The sequence below is a fragment of the Semicossyphus pulcher genome, unplaced genomic scaffold, assembly GCF_022749685.1.
Source record: "Semicossyphus pulcher isolate SPU_LCO1_2020_fin unplaced genomic scaffold, fSemPul1.0.p SCAF_21, whole genome shotgun sequence".
Lineage (NCBI taxonomy): Eukaryota > Metazoa > Chordata > Actinopteri > Labriformes > Labridae > Semicossyphus > Semicossyphus pulcher.
The window spans coordinates 13,460,646-13,473,534 of record NW_027211695.1 but is presented as its reverse complement, the minus strand read 5'-3'; the positions used below and the strand labels follow the sequence as shown (position 1 = coordinate 13,473,534).

General features: G+C 52.5%; 15 non-coding genes across 15 annotated transcripts; all 15 read left to right on the top strand.

Moving 5' to 3' along the window:
• The first annotated feature begins 398 nt into the window (after positions 1-398).
• LOC138601526 (U1 spliceosomal RNA) lies at positions 399-562 on the top strand. Its single transcript, XR_011309028.1, has one exon. It is a non-coding gene; the product is annotated as a U1 spliceosomal RNA (small nuclear RNA).
• A 658-nt stretch (positions 563-1,220) lies between these two features.
• On the top strand, positions 1,221-1,384 carry LOC138601514 (U1 spliceosomal RNA). Its single transcript, XR_011309017.1, has one exon. It is a non-coding gene; the product is annotated as a U1 spliceosomal RNA (small nuclear RNA).
• Positions 1,385-2,043: 659 nt separating this feature from the next.
• On the top strand, positions 2,044-2,207 carry LOC138601502 (U1 spliceosomal RNA). Its single transcript, XR_011309005.1, has one exon. It is a non-coding gene; the product is annotated as a U1 spliceosomal RNA (small nuclear RNA).
• A 658-nt stretch (positions 2,208-2,865) lies between these two features.
• Positions 2,866-3,029, top strand: LOC138601571 (U1 spliceosomal RNA). The gene has a single exon (XR_011309070.1). It is a non-coding gene; the product is annotated as a U1 spliceosomal RNA (small nuclear RNA).
• Positions 3,030-3,687: 658 nt separating this feature from the next.
• Positions 3,688-3,851, top strand: LOC138601307 (U1 spliceosomal RNA). The gene has a single exon (XR_011308822.1). It is a non-coding gene; the product is annotated as a U1 spliceosomal RNA (small nuclear RNA).
• A 658-nt stretch (positions 3,852-4,509) lies between these two features.
• Positions 4,510-4,673, top strand: LOC138601365 (U1 spliceosomal RNA). The gene has a single exon (XR_011308877.1). It is a non-coding gene; the product is annotated as a U1 spliceosomal RNA (small nuclear RNA).
• A 658-nt stretch (positions 4,674-5,331) lies between these two features.
• On the top strand, positions 5,332-5,495 carry LOC138601364 (U1 spliceosomal RNA). The gene has a single exon (XR_011308876.1). It is a non-coding gene; the product is annotated as a U1 spliceosomal RNA (small nuclear RNA).
• A 658-nt stretch (positions 5,496-6,153) lies between these two features.
• LOC138601623 (U1 spliceosomal RNA) lies at positions 6,154-6,322 on the top strand. The gene has a single exon (XR_011309119.1). It is a non-coding gene; the product is annotated as a U1 spliceosomal RNA (small nuclear RNA).
• Positions 6,323-7,528: 1,206 nt separating this feature from the next.
• On the top strand, positions 7,529-7,692 carry LOC138601363 (U1 spliceosomal RNA). The gene has a single exon (XR_011308875.1). It is a non-coding gene; the product is annotated as a U1 spliceosomal RNA (small nuclear RNA).
• Positions 7,693-8,350: 658 nt separating this feature from the next.
• On the top strand, positions 8,351-8,514 carry LOC138601362 (U1 spliceosomal RNA). Its single transcript, XR_011308874.1, has one exon. It is a non-coding gene; the product is annotated as a U1 spliceosomal RNA (small nuclear RNA).
• A 658-nt stretch (positions 8,515-9,172) lies between these two features.
• Positions 9,173-9,336, top strand: LOC138601490 (U1 spliceosomal RNA). The gene has a single exon (XR_011308994.1). It is a non-coding gene; the product is annotated as a U1 spliceosomal RNA (small nuclear RNA).
• A 658-nt stretch (positions 9,337-9,994) lies between these two features.
• LOC138601361 (U1 spliceosomal RNA) lies at positions 9,995-10,158 on the top strand. Its single transcript, XR_011308873.1, has one exon. It is a non-coding gene; the product is annotated as a U1 spliceosomal RNA (small nuclear RNA).
• A 658-nt stretch (positions 10,159-10,816) lies between these two features.
• On the top strand, positions 10,817-10,980 carry LOC138601359 (U1 spliceosomal RNA). The gene has a single exon (XR_011308871.1). It is a non-coding gene; the product is annotated as a U1 spliceosomal RNA (small nuclear RNA).
• A 658-nt stretch (positions 10,981-11,638) lies between these two features.
• On the top strand, positions 11,639-11,802 carry LOC138601358 (U1 spliceosomal RNA). Its single transcript, XR_011308870.1, has one exon. It is a non-coding gene; the product is annotated as a U1 spliceosomal RNA (small nuclear RNA).
• Positions 11,803-12,460: 658 nt separating this feature from the next.
• Positions 12,461-12,624, top strand: LOC138601357 (U1 spliceosomal RNA). Its single transcript, XR_011308869.1, has one exon. It is a non-coding gene; the product is annotated as a U1 spliceosomal RNA (small nuclear RNA).
• The last annotated feature ends 265 nt before the right edge of the window (positions 12,625-12,889 follow it).

Below are 12,889 nucleotides of genomic sequence, written 5' to 3'. Positions count from 1 at the left end.
CGAGATTGTTCTGTCTTTGTGGAAGAAATGTGCTCTGGACATTCTTCCCTCGCTGGCATGCTTAGGTTTTAGGCTTGTGCGCGGTTGCTGGACGGTGTTTGCTTTCTCAGAGACAGAAACGGCTTGCCGAGTAGCTATTCCGAGTTGTGTTGTGTCTTTTTTTAATCTCTTTTTTGCTAGAGCAATTAATGCTGGGAGAAGGAAACAAAGGGACAGAGCGTGTGTGCCGCACACCCTGGTCAAATTGCAGCAGTGTTTTGAACTTTTCAGTAACTTTGGTAGCAGGTGAAGGTGAGCTAATGCTAAAGGCCCCCAACTCGGGGATTATGCGTGCTGGGCACCGTCAGCCAGGGGGCCGTGTCTGGGAGTGAGTCCCCTGTCTCTGACGCTTCCAACTCATACTTACCTGGCAGGGGAGATACCACGATCAAGAAGGTGGTTCACCCAGGGCGAGGCTCAGCCATTGCACTGCGGCTGTGCTGACCGCTGCGAATTCCCCAAATGTGGGAATCTCGACTGCATAATTTGTGGTAGTGGGGGACTGCGTTCGCGCTCTCCCCTGATCGTTGTGTTGAAGGAAAGAGAAAAAAAAGGAGTCCTCCTCGGCTGTGCCTGTGCTGCGCGTTTTCCCGACTGGTGAGTCAGCGTGTTTGTGGGCGTGTTCATTTAGAGGCCTCGGGTTACTTTTGCGGTTAGTCCAGAAAGTGGCAGCCTTGCTGTGCAGAGATGTCTGATGTACGCTGTGAAGCCGCGGTCGCGATGGCAGCAAGAAGTGGGTGCGGCCCTTTGGAGGGGACAGAATGAATTGCGTGTCCTCCTCTCCGAGATTGTTCTGTCTTTGTGGAAGAAATGTGCTCTGGACATTCTTCCCTCGCTGGCATGCTTAGGTTTTAGGCTTGTGCGCGGTTGCTGGACGGTGTTTGCTTTCTCAGAGACAGAAACGGCTTGCCGAGTAGCTATTCCGAGTTGTGTTGTGTCTTTTTTTAATCTCTTTTTTGCTAGAGCAATTAATGCTGGGAGAAGGAAACAAAGGGACAGAGCGTGTGTGCCGCACACCCTGGTCAAATTGCAGCAGTGTTTTGAACTTTTCAGCAACTTTGGTAGCAGGTGAAGGTGAGCTAATGCTAAAGGCCCCCAACTCGGGGATTATGCGTGCTGGGCACCGTCAGCCAGGGGGCCGTGTCTGGGAGTGAGTCCCCTGTCTCTGACGCTTCCAACTCATACTTACCTGGCAGGGGAGATACCACGATCAAGAAGGTGGTTCACCCAGGGCGAGGCTCAGCCATTGCACTGCGGCTGTGCTGACCGCTGCGAATTCCCCAAATGTGGGAATCTCGACTGCATAATTTGTGGTAGTGGGGGACTGCGTTCGCGCTCTCCCCTGATCGTTGTGTTGAAGGAAAGAGGAAAAAAAAGGAGTCCTCCTCGGCTGTGCCTGTGCTGCGCGTTTTCCCGACTGGTGAGTCAGCGTGTTTGTGGGCGTGTTCATTTAGAGGCCTCGGGTTACTTTTGCGGTTAGTCCAGAAAGTGGCAGCCTTGCTGTGCAGAGATGTCTGATGTACGCTGTGAAGCCGCGGTCGCGATGGCAGCAAGAAGTGGGTGCGGCCCTTTGGAGGGGACAGAATGAATTGCGTGTCCTCCTCTCCGAGATTGTTCTGTCTTTGTGGAAGAAATGTGCTCTGGACATTCTTCCCTCGCTGGCATGCTTAGGTTTTAGGCTTGTGCGCGGTTGCTGGACGGTGTTTGCTTTCTCAGAGACAGAAACGGCTTGCCGAGTAGCTATTCCGAGTTGTGTTGTGTCTTTTTTTAATCTCTTTTTTGCTAGAGCAATTAATGCTGGGAGAAGGAAACAAAGGGACAGAGCGTGTGTGCCGCACACCCTGGTCAAATTGCAGCAGTGTTTTGAACTTTTCAGCAACTTTGGTAGCAGGTGAAGGTGAGCTAATGCTAAAGGCCCCCAACTCGGGGATTATGCGTGCTGGGCACCGTCAGCCAGGGGGCCGTGTCTGGGAGTGAGTCCCCTGTCTCTGACGCTTCCAACTCATACTTACCTGGCAGGGGAGATACCACGATCAAGAAGGTGGTTCACCCAGGGCGAGGCTCAGCCATTGCACTGCGGCTGTGCTGACCGCTGCGAATTCCCCAAATGTGGGAATCTCGACTGCATAATTTGTGGTAGTGGGGGACTGCGTTCGCGCTCTCCCCTGATCGTTGTGTTGAAGGAAAGAGAAAAAAAAGGAGTCCTCCTCGGCTGTGCCTGTGCTGCGCGTTTTCCCGACTGGTGAGTCAGCGTGTTTGTGGGCGTGTTCATTTAGAGGCCTCGGGTTACTTTTGCGGTTAGTCCAGAAAGTGGCAGCCTTGCTGTGCAGAGATGTCTGATGTACGCTGTGAAGCCGCGGTCGCGATGGCAGCAAGAAGTGGGTGCGGCCCTTTGGAGGGGACAGAATGAATTGCGTGTCCTCCTCTCCGAGATTGTTCTGTCTTTGTGGAAGAAATGTGCTCTGGACATTCTTCCCTCGCTGGCATGCTTAGGTTTTAGGCTTGTGCGCGGTTGCTGGACGGTGTTTGCTTTCTCAGAGACAGAAACGGCTTGCCGAGTAGCTATTCCGAGTTGTGTTGTGTCTTTTTTTAATCTCTTTTTTGCTAGAGCAATTAATGCTGGGAGAAGGAAACAAAGGGACAGAGCGTGTGTGCCGCACACCCTGGTCAAATTGCAGCAGTGTTTTGAACTTTTCAGCAACTTTGGTAGCAGGTGAAGGTGAGCTAATGCTAAAGGCCCCCAACTCGGGGATTATGCGTGCTGGGCACCGTCAGCCAGGGGGCCGTGTCTGGGAGTGAGTCCCCTGTCTCTGACGCTTCCAACTCATACTTACCTGGCAGGGGAGATACCATGATCAAGAAGGTGGTTCACCCAGGGCGAGGCTCAGCCATTGCACTGCGGCTGTGCTGACCGCTGCGAATTCCCCAAATGTGGGAATCTCGACTGCATAATTTTTGGTAGTGGGGGACTGCGTTCGCGCTCTCCCCTGATCGTTGTGTTGAAGGAAAGAGAAAAAAAAGGAGTCCTCCTCGGCTGTGCCTGTGCTGCGCGTTTTCCCGACTGGTGAGTCAGCGTGTTTGTGGGCGTGTTCATTTAGAGGCCTCGGGTTACTTTTGCGGTTAGTCCAGAAAGTGGCAGCCTTGCTGTGCAGAGATGTCTGATGTACGCTGTGAAGCCGCGGTCGCGATGGCAGCAAGAAGTGGGTGCGGCCCTTTGGAGGGGACAGAATGAATTGCGTGTCCTCCTCTCCGAGATTGTTCTGTCTTTGTGGAAGAAATGTGCTCTGGACATTCTTCCCTCGCTGGCATGCTTAGGTTTTAGGCTTGTGCGCGGTTGCTGGACGGTGTTTGCTTTCTCAGAGACAGAAACGGCTTGCCGAGTAGCTATTCCGAGTTGTGTTGTGTCTTTTTTTAATCTCTTTTTTGCTAGAGCAATTAATGCTGGGAGAAGGAAACAAAGGGACAGAGCGTGTGTGCCGCACACCCTGGTCAAATTGCAGCAGTGTTTTGAACTTTTCAGCAACTTTGGTAGCAGGTGAAGGTGAGCTAATGCTAAAGGCCCCCAACTCGGGGATTATGCGTGCTGGGCACCGTCAGCCAGGGGGCCGTGTCTGGGAGTGAGTCCCCTGTCTCTGACGCTTCCAACTCATACTTACCTGGCAGGGGAGATACCACGATCAAGAAGGTGGTTCACCCAGGGCGAGGCTCAGCCATTGCACTGCGGCTGTGCTGACCGCTGCGAATTCCCCAAATGTGGGAATCTCGACTGCATAATTTTTGGTAGTGGGGGACTGCGTTCGCGCTCTCCCCTGATCGTTGTGTTGAAGGAAAGAGAAAAAAAAGGAGTCCTCCTCGGCTGTGCCTGTGCTGCGCGTTTTCCCAACTGGTGAGTCAGCGTGTTTGTGGGCGTGTTCATTTAGAGGCCTCGGGTTACTTTTGCGGTTAGTCCAGAAAGTGGCAGCCTTGCTGTGCAGAGATGTCTGATGTACGCTGTGAAGCCGCGGTCGCGATGGCAGCAAGAAGTGGGTGCGGCCCTTTGGAGGGGACAGAATGAATTGCGTGTCCTCCTCTCCGAGATTGTTCTGTCTTTGTGGAAGAAATGTGCTCTGGACATTCTTCCCTCGCTGGCATGCTTAGGTTTTAGGCTTGTGCGCGGTTGCTGGACGGTGTTTGCTTTCTCAGAGACAGAAACGGCTTGCCGAGTAGCTATTCCGAGTTGTGTTGTGTCTTTTTTTAATCTCTTTTTTGCTAGAGCAATTAATGCTGGGAGAAGGAAACAAAGGGACAGAGCGTGTGTGCCGCACACCCTGGTCAAATTGCAGCAGTGTTTTGAACTTTTCAGCAACTTTGGTAGCAGGTGAAGGTGAGCTAATGCTAAAGGCCCCCAACTCGGGGATTATGCGTGCTGGGCACCGTCAGCCAGGGGGCCGTGTCTGGGAGTGAGTCCCCTGTCTCTGACGCTTCCAACTCATACTTACCTGGCAGGGGAGATACCATGATCAAGAAGGTGGTTCACCCAGGGCGAGGCTCAGCCATTGCACTGCGGCTGTGCTGACCGCTGCGAATTCCCCAAATGTGGGAATCTCGACTGCATAATTTGTGGTAGTGGGGGACTGCGTTCGCGCTCTCCCCTGATCGTTGTGTTGAAGGAAAGAGAAAAAAAAGGAGTCCTCCTCGGCTGTGCCTGTGCTGCGCGTTTTCCCGACTGGTGAGTCAGCGTGTTTGTGGGCGTGTTCATTTAGAGGCCTCGGGTTACTTTTGCGGTTAGTCCAGAAAGTGGCAGCCTTGCTGTGCAGAGATGTCTGATGTACGCTGTGAAGCCGCGGTCGCGATGGCAGCAAGAAGTGGGTGCGGCCCTTTGGAGGGGACAGAATGAATTGCGTGTCCTCCTCTCCGAGATTGTTCTGTCTTTGTGGAAGAAATGTGCTCTGGACATTCTTCCCTCGCTGGCATGCTTAGGTTTTAGGCTTGTGCGCGGTTGCTGGACGGTGTTTGCTTTCTCAGAGACAGAAACGGCTTGCCGAGTAGCTATTCCGAGTTGTGTTGTGTCTTTTTTTAATCTCTTTTTTGCTAGAGCAATTAATGCTGGGAGAAGGAAACAAAGGGACAGAGCGTGTGTGCCGCACACCCTGGTCAAATTGCAGCAGTGTTTTGAACTTTTCAGCAACTTTGGTAGCAGGTGAAGGTGAGCTAATGCTAAAGGCCCCCAACTCGGGGATTATGCGTGCTGGGCACCGTCAGCCAGGGGGCCGTGTCTGGGAGTGAGTCCCCTGTCTCTGACGCTTCCAACTCATACTTACCTGGCAGGGGAGATACCATGATCAAGAAGGTGGTTCACCCAGGGCGAGGCTCAGCCATTGCACTGCGGCTGTGCTGACCGCTGCGAATTCCCCAAATGTGGGAATCTCGACTGCATAATTTGTGGTAGTGGGGGACTGCGTTCGCGCTCTCCCCTGATTGTTGTGTTGAAGGAAAGAGAAAAAAAAGGAGTCCTCCTCGGCTGTGCCTGTGCTGCGCGTTTTCCCGACTGGTGAGTCAGCGTGTTTGTGGGCGTGTTCATTTAGAGGCCTCGGGTTACTTTTGCGGTTAGTCCAGAAAGTGGCAGCCTTGCTGTGCAGAGATGTCTGATGTACGCTGTGAAGCCGCGGTCGCGATGGCAGCAAGAAGTGGGTGCGGCCCTTTGGAGGGGACAGAATGAATTGCGTGTCCTCCTCTCCGAGATTGTTCTGTCTTTGTGGAAGAAATGTGCTCTGGACATTCTTCCCTCGCTGGCATGCTTAGGTTTTAGGCTTGTGCGCGGTTGCTGGACGGTGTTTGCTTTCTCAGAGACAGAAACGGCTTGCCGAGTAGCTATTCCGAGTTGTGTTGTGTCTTTTTTTAATCTCTTTTTTGCTAGAGCAATTAATGCTGGGAGAAGGAAACAAAGGGACAGAGCGTGTGTGCCGCACACCCTGGTCAAATTGCAGCAGTGTTTTGAACTTTTCAGCAACTTTGGTAGCAGGTGAAGGTGAGCTAATGCTAAAGGCCCCCAACTCGGGGATTATGCGTGCTGGGCACCGTCAGCCAGGGGGCCGTGTCTGGGAGTGAGTCCCCTGTCTCTGACGCTTCCAACTCATACTTACCTGGCAGGGGAGATACCACGATCAAGAAGGTGGTTCACCCAGGGCGAGGCTCAGCCATTGCACTGCGGCTGTGCTGACCGCTGCGAATTCCCCAAATGTGGGAATCTCGACTGCATAATTTGTGGTAGTGGGGGACTGCGTTCTAGAGATGTCAACTCTCGTTCACTTCAGTGACCCGGATCTTCGGATCTCGTTCAGCTGAACGATTCGTTCATTACATTCGTTCACCAGGTCGTTCAGTGACATTTCCGTTTTACCTGTAACTCACTCACTCTCACTCGTTCATGAACGATACGGCTCCCATTGCATTACTGGTCTTCTTGTTCAATCATCACAATATAACAGTTACTTCGCCCAACTATATTAAAAAGAAAATATTATAATATTTATATAAAAATAAACATTCATGTGTTATCTCATCTTGCTGTTGTGTCAGTTTATTTTTGAGATGTTGTAATACCGTTTCTAGTATTGTACTTTACTTTATTTCTTTATTTCAGACACATAAGTCCATATCTGTACTCGTGCTAACATCAATCAGTCTGGTTTTCTAAAAGAAGTGGGGAGCCGCGAGAGGAGCCAAGTGAACGAAAGGAACGAATTTGATGCATGAAAGTGAACGGATCATTCCGTTCACTGAAAAGATTCGTTCTTTTTGAACGAATCGTTCAGGACCGAAACATCTCTACTGCGTTCGCGCTCTCCCCTGATCGTTGTGTTGAAGGAAAGAGAAAAAAAAGGAGTCCTCCTCGGCTGTGCCTGTGCTGCGCGTTTTCCCGACTGGTGAGTCAGCGTGTTTGTGGGCGTGTTCATTTAGAGGCCTCGGGTTACTTTTGCGGTTAGTCCAGAAAGTGGCAGCCTTGCTGTGCAGAGATGTCTGATGTACGCTGTGAAGCCGCGGTCGCGATGGCAGCAAGAAGTGGGTGCGGCCCTTTGGAGGGGACAGAATGAATTGCGTGTCCTCCTCTCCGAGATTGTTCTGTCTTTGTGGAAGAAATGTGCTCTGGACATTCTTCCCTCGCTGGCATGCTTAGGTTTTAGGCTTGTGCGCGGTTGCTGGACGGTGTTTGCTTTCTCAGAGACAGAAACGGCTTGCCGAGTAGCTATTCCGAGTTGTGTTGTGTCTTTTTTTAATCTCTTTTTTGCTAGAGCAATTAATGCTGGGAGAAGGAAACAAAGGGACAGAGCGTGTGTGCCGCACACCCTGGTCAAATTGCAGCAGTGTTTTGAACTTTTCAGCAACTTTGGTAGCAGGTGAAGGTGAGCTAATGCTAAAGGCCCCCAACTCGGGGATTATGCGTGCTGGGCACCGTCAGCCAGGGGGCCGTGTCTGGGAGTGAGTCCCCTGTCTCTGACGCTTCCAACTCATACTTACCTGGCAGGGGAGATACCATGATCAAGAAGGTGGTTCACCCAGGGCGAGGCTCAGCCATTGCACTGCGGCTGTGCTGACCGCTGCGAATTCCCCAAATGTGGGAATCTCGACTGCATAATTTGTGGTAGTGGGGGACTGCGTTCGCGCTCTCCCCTGATCGTTGTGTTGAAGGAAAGAGAAAAAAAAGGAGTCCTCCTCGGCTGTGCCTGTGCTGCGCGTTTTCCCGACTGGTGAGTCAGCGTGTTTGTGGGCGTGTTCATTTAGAGGCCTCGGGTTACTTTTGCGGTTAGTCCAGAAAGTGGCAGCCTTGCTGTGCAGAGATGTCTGATGTACGCTGTGAAGCCGCGGTCGCGATGGCAGCAAGAAGTGGGTGCGGCCCTTTGGAGGGGACAGAATGAATTGCGTGTCCTCCTCTCCGAGATTGTTCTGTCTTTGTGGAAGAAATGTGCTCTGGACATTCTTCCCTCGCTGGCATGCTTAGGTTTTAGGCTTGTGCGCGGTTGCTGGACGGTGTTTGCTTTCTCAGAGACAGAAACGGCTTGCCGAGTAGCTATTCCGAGTTGTGTTGTGTCTTTTTTTAATCTCTTTTTTGCTAGAGCAATTAATGCTGGGAGAAGGAAACAAAGGGACAGAGCGTGTGTGCCGCACACCCTGGTCAAATTGCAGCAGTGTTTTGAACTTTTCAGCAACTTTGGTAGCAGGTGAAGGTGAGCTAATGCTAAAGGCCCCCAACTCGGGGATTATGCGTGCTGGGCACCGTCAGCCAGGGGGCCGTGTCTGGGAGTGAGTCCCCTGTCTCTGACGCTTCCAACTCATACTTACCTGGCAGGGGAGATACCATGATCAAGAAGGTGGTTCACCCAGGGCGAGGCTCAGCCATTGCACTGCGGCTGTGCTGACCGCTGCGAATTCCCCAAATGTGGGAATCTCGACTGCATAATTTGTGGTAGTGGGGGACTGCGTTCGCGCTCTCCCCTGATCGTTGTGTTGAAGGAAAGAGAAAAAAAAGGAGTCCTCCTCGGCTGTGCCTGTGCTGCGCGTTTTCCCGACTGGTGAGTCAGCGTGTTTGTGGGCGTGTTCATTTAGAGGCCTCGGGTTACTTTTGCAGTTAGTCCAGAAAGTGGCAGCCTTGCTGTGCAGAGATGTCTGATGTACGCTGTGAAGCCGCGGTCGCGATGGCAGCAAGAAGTGGGTGCGGCCCTTTGGAGGGGACAGAATGAATTGCGTGTCCTCCTCTCCGAGATTGTTCTGTCTTTGTGGAAGAAATGTGCTCTGGACATTCTTCCCTCGCTGGCATGCTTAGGTTTTAGGCTTGTGCGCGGTTGCTGGACGGTGTTTGCTTTCTCAGAGACAGAAACGGCTTGCCGAGTAGCTATTCCGAGTTGTGTTGTGTCTTTTTTTAATCTCTTTTTTGCTAGAGCAATTAATGCTGGGAGAAGGAAACAAAGGGACAGAGCGTGTGTGCCGCACACCCTGGTCAAATTGCAGCAGTGTTTTGAACTTTTCAGCAACTTTGGTAGCAGGTGAAGGTGAGCTAATGCTAAAGGCCCCCAACTCGGGGATTATGCGTGCTGGGCACCGTCAGCCAGGGGGCCGTGTCTGGGAGTGAGTCCCCTGTCTCTGACGCTTCCAACTCATACTTACCTGGCAGGGGAGATACCACGATCAAGAAGGTGGTTCACCCAGGGCGAGGCTCAGCCATTGCACTGCGGCTGTGCTGACCGCTGCGAATTCCCCAAATGTGGGAATCTCGACTGCATAATTTGTGGTAGTGGGGGACTGCGTTCGCGCTCTCCCCTGATCGTTGTGTTGAAGGAAAGAGAAAAAAAAGGAGTCCTCCTCGGCTGTGCCTGTGCTGCGCGTTTTCCCGACTGGTGAGTCAGCGTGTTTGTGGGCGTGTTCATTTAGAGGCCTCGGGTTACTTTTGCGGTTAGTCCAGAAAGTGGCAGCCTTGCTGTGCAGAGATGTCTGATGTACGCTGTGAAGCCGCGGTCGCGATGGCAGCAAGAAGTGGGTGCGGCCCTTTGGAGGGGACAGAATGAATTGCGTGTCCTCCTCTCCGAGATTGTTCTGTCTTTGTGGAAGAAATGTGCTCTGGACATTCTTCCCTCGCTGGCATGCTTAGGTTTTAGGCTTGTGCGCGGTTGCTGGACGGTGTTTGCTTTCTCAGAGACAGAAACGGCTTGCCGAGTAGCTATTCCGAGTTGTGTTGTGTCTTTTTTTAATCTCTTTTTTGCTAGAGCAATTAATGCTGGGAGAAGGAAACAAAGGGACAGAGCGTGTGTGCCGCACACCCTGGTCAAATTGCAGCAGTGTTTTGAACTTTTCAGCAACTTTGGTAGCAGGTGAAGGTGAGCTAATGCTAAAGGCCCCCAACTCGGGGATTATGCGTGCTGGGCACCGTCAGCCAGGGGGCCGTGTCTGGGAGTGAGTCCCCTGTCTCTGACGCTTCCAACTCATACTTACCTGGCAGGGGAGATACCATGATCAAGAAGGTGGTTCACCCAGGGCGAGGCTCAGCCATTGCACTGCGGCTGTGCTGACCGCTGCGAATTCCCCAAATGTGGGAATCTCGACTGCATAATTTGTGGTAGTGGGGGACTGCGTTCGCGCTCTCCCCTGATCGTTGTGTTGAAGGAAAGAGAAAAAAAAGGAGTCCTCCTCGGCTGTGCCTGTGCTGCGCGTTTTCCCGACTGGTGAGTCAGCGTGTTTGTGGGCGTGTTCATTTAGAGGCCTCGGGTTACTTTTGCGGTTAGTCCAGAAAGTGGCAGCCTTGCTGTGCAGAGATGTCTGATGTACGCTGTGAAGCCGCGGTCGCGATGGCAGCAAGAAGTGGGTGCGGCCCTTTGGAGGGGACAGAATGAATTGCGTGTCCTCCTCTCCGAGATTGTTCTGTCTTTGTGGAAGAAATGTGCTCTGGACATTCTTCCCTCGCTGGCATGCTTAGGTTTTAGGCTTGTGCGCGGTTGCTGGACGGTGTTTGCTTTCTCAGAGACAGAAACGGCTTGCCGAGTAGCTATTCCGAGTTGTGTTGTGTCTTTTTTTAATCTCTTTTTTGCTAGAGCAATTAATGCTGGGAGAAGGAAACAAAGGGACAGAGCGTGTGTGCCGCACACCCTGGTCAAATTGCAGCAGTGTTTTGAACTTTTCAGCAACTTTGGTAGCAGGTGAAGGTGAGCTAATGCTAAAGGCCCCCAACTCGGGGATTATGCGTGCTGGGCACCGTCAGCCAGGGGGCCGTGTCTGGGAGTGAGTCCCCTGTCTCTGACGCTTCCAACTCATACTTACCTGGCAGGGGAGATACCATGATCAAGAAGGTGGTTCACCCAGGGCGAGGCTCAGCCATTGCACTGCGGCTGTGCTGACCGCTGCGAATTCCCCAAATGTGGGAATCTCGACTGCATAATTTGTGGTAGTGGGGGACTGCGTTCGCGCTCTCCCCTGATCGTTGTGTTGAAGGAAAGAGAAAAAAAAGGAGTCCTCCTCGGCTGTGCCTGTGCTGCGCGTTTTCCCGACTGGTGAGTCAGCGTGTTTGTGGGCGTGTTCATTTAGAGGCCTCGGGTTACTTTTGCAGTTAGTCCAGAAAGTGGCAGCCTTGCTGTGCAGAGATGTCTGATGTACGCTGTGAAGCCGCGGTCGCGATGGCAGCAAGAAGTGGGTGCGGCCCTTTGGAGGGGACAGAATGAATTGCGTGTCCTCCTCTCCGAGATTGTTCTGTCTTTGTGGAAGAAATGTGCTCTGGACATTCTTCCCTCGCTGGCATGCTTAGGTTTTAGGCTTGTGCGCGGTTGCTGGACGGTGTTTGCTTTCTCAGAGACAGAAACGGCTTGCCGAGTAGCTATTCCGAGTTGTGTTGTGTCTTTTTTTAATCTCTTTTTTGCTAGAGCAATTAATGCTGGGAGAAGGAAACAAAGGGACAGAGCGTGTGTGCCGCACACCCTGGTCAAATTGCAGCAGTGTTTTGAACTTTTCAGCAACTTTGGTAGCAGGTGAAGGTGAGCTAATGCTAAAGGCCCCCAACTCGGGGATTATGCGTGCTGGGCACCGTCAGCCAGGGGGCCGTGTCTGGGAGTGAGTCCCCTGTCTCTGACGCTTCCAACTCATACTTACCTGGCAGGGGAGATACCATGATCAAGAAGGTGGTTCACCCAGGGCGAGGCTCAGCCATTGCACTGCGGCTGTGCTGACCGCTGCGAATTCCCCAAATGTGGGAATCTCGACTGCATAATTTGTGGTAGTGGGGGACTGCGTTCGCGCTCTCCCCTGATCGTTGTGTTGAAGGAAAGAGAAAAAAAAGGAGTCCTCCTCGGCTGTGCCTGTGCTGCGCGTTTTCCCGACTGGTGAGTCAGCGTGTTTGTGGGCGTGTTCATTTAGAGGCCTCGGGTTACTTTTGCGGTTAGTCCAGAAAGTGGCAGCCTTGCTGTGCAGAGATGTCTGATGTACGCTGTGAAGCCGCGGTCGCGATGGCAGCAAGAAGTGGGTGCGGCCCTTTGGAGGGGACAGAATGAATTGCGTGTCCTCCTCTCCGAGATTGTTCTGTCTTTGTGGAAGAAATGTGCTCTGGACATTCTTCCCTCGCTGGCATGCTTAGGTTTTAGGCTTGTGCGCGGTTGCTGGACGGTGTTTGCTTTCTCAGAGACAGAAACGGCTTGCCGAGTAGCTATTCCGAGTTGTGTTGTGTCTTTTTTTAATCTCTTTTTTGCTAGAGCAATTAATGCTGGGAGAAGGAAACAAAGGGACAGAGCGTGTGTGCCGCACACCCTGGTCAAATTGCAGCAGTGTTTTGAACTTTTCAGCAACTTTGGTAGCAGGTGAAGGTGAGCTAATGCTAAAGGCCCCCAACTCGGGGATTATGCGTGCTGGGCACCGTCAGCCAGGGGGCCGTGTCTGGGAGTGAGTCCCCTGTCTCTGACGCTTCCAACTCATACTTACCTGGCAGGGGAGATACCATGATCAAGAAGGTGGTTCACCCAGGGCGAGGCTCAGCCATTGCACTGCGGCTGTGCTGACCGCTGCGAATTCCCCAAATGTGGGAATCTCGACTGCATAATTTGTGGTAGTGGGGGACTGCGTTCGCGCTCTCCCCTGATCGTTGTGTTGAAGGAAAGAGAAAAAAAAGGAGTCCTCCTCGGCTGTGCCTGTGCTGCGCGTTTTCCCGACTGGTGAGTCAGCGTGTTTGTGGGCGTGTTCATTTAGAGGCCTCGGGTTACTTTTGCGGTTAGTCCAGAAAGTGGCAGCCTTGCTGTGCAGAGATGTCTGATGTACGCTGTGAAGCCGCGGTCGCGATGGCAGCAAGAAGTGGGTGCGGCCCTTTGGAGGGGACAGAATGAATTGCGTGTCCTCCTCTCCGAGA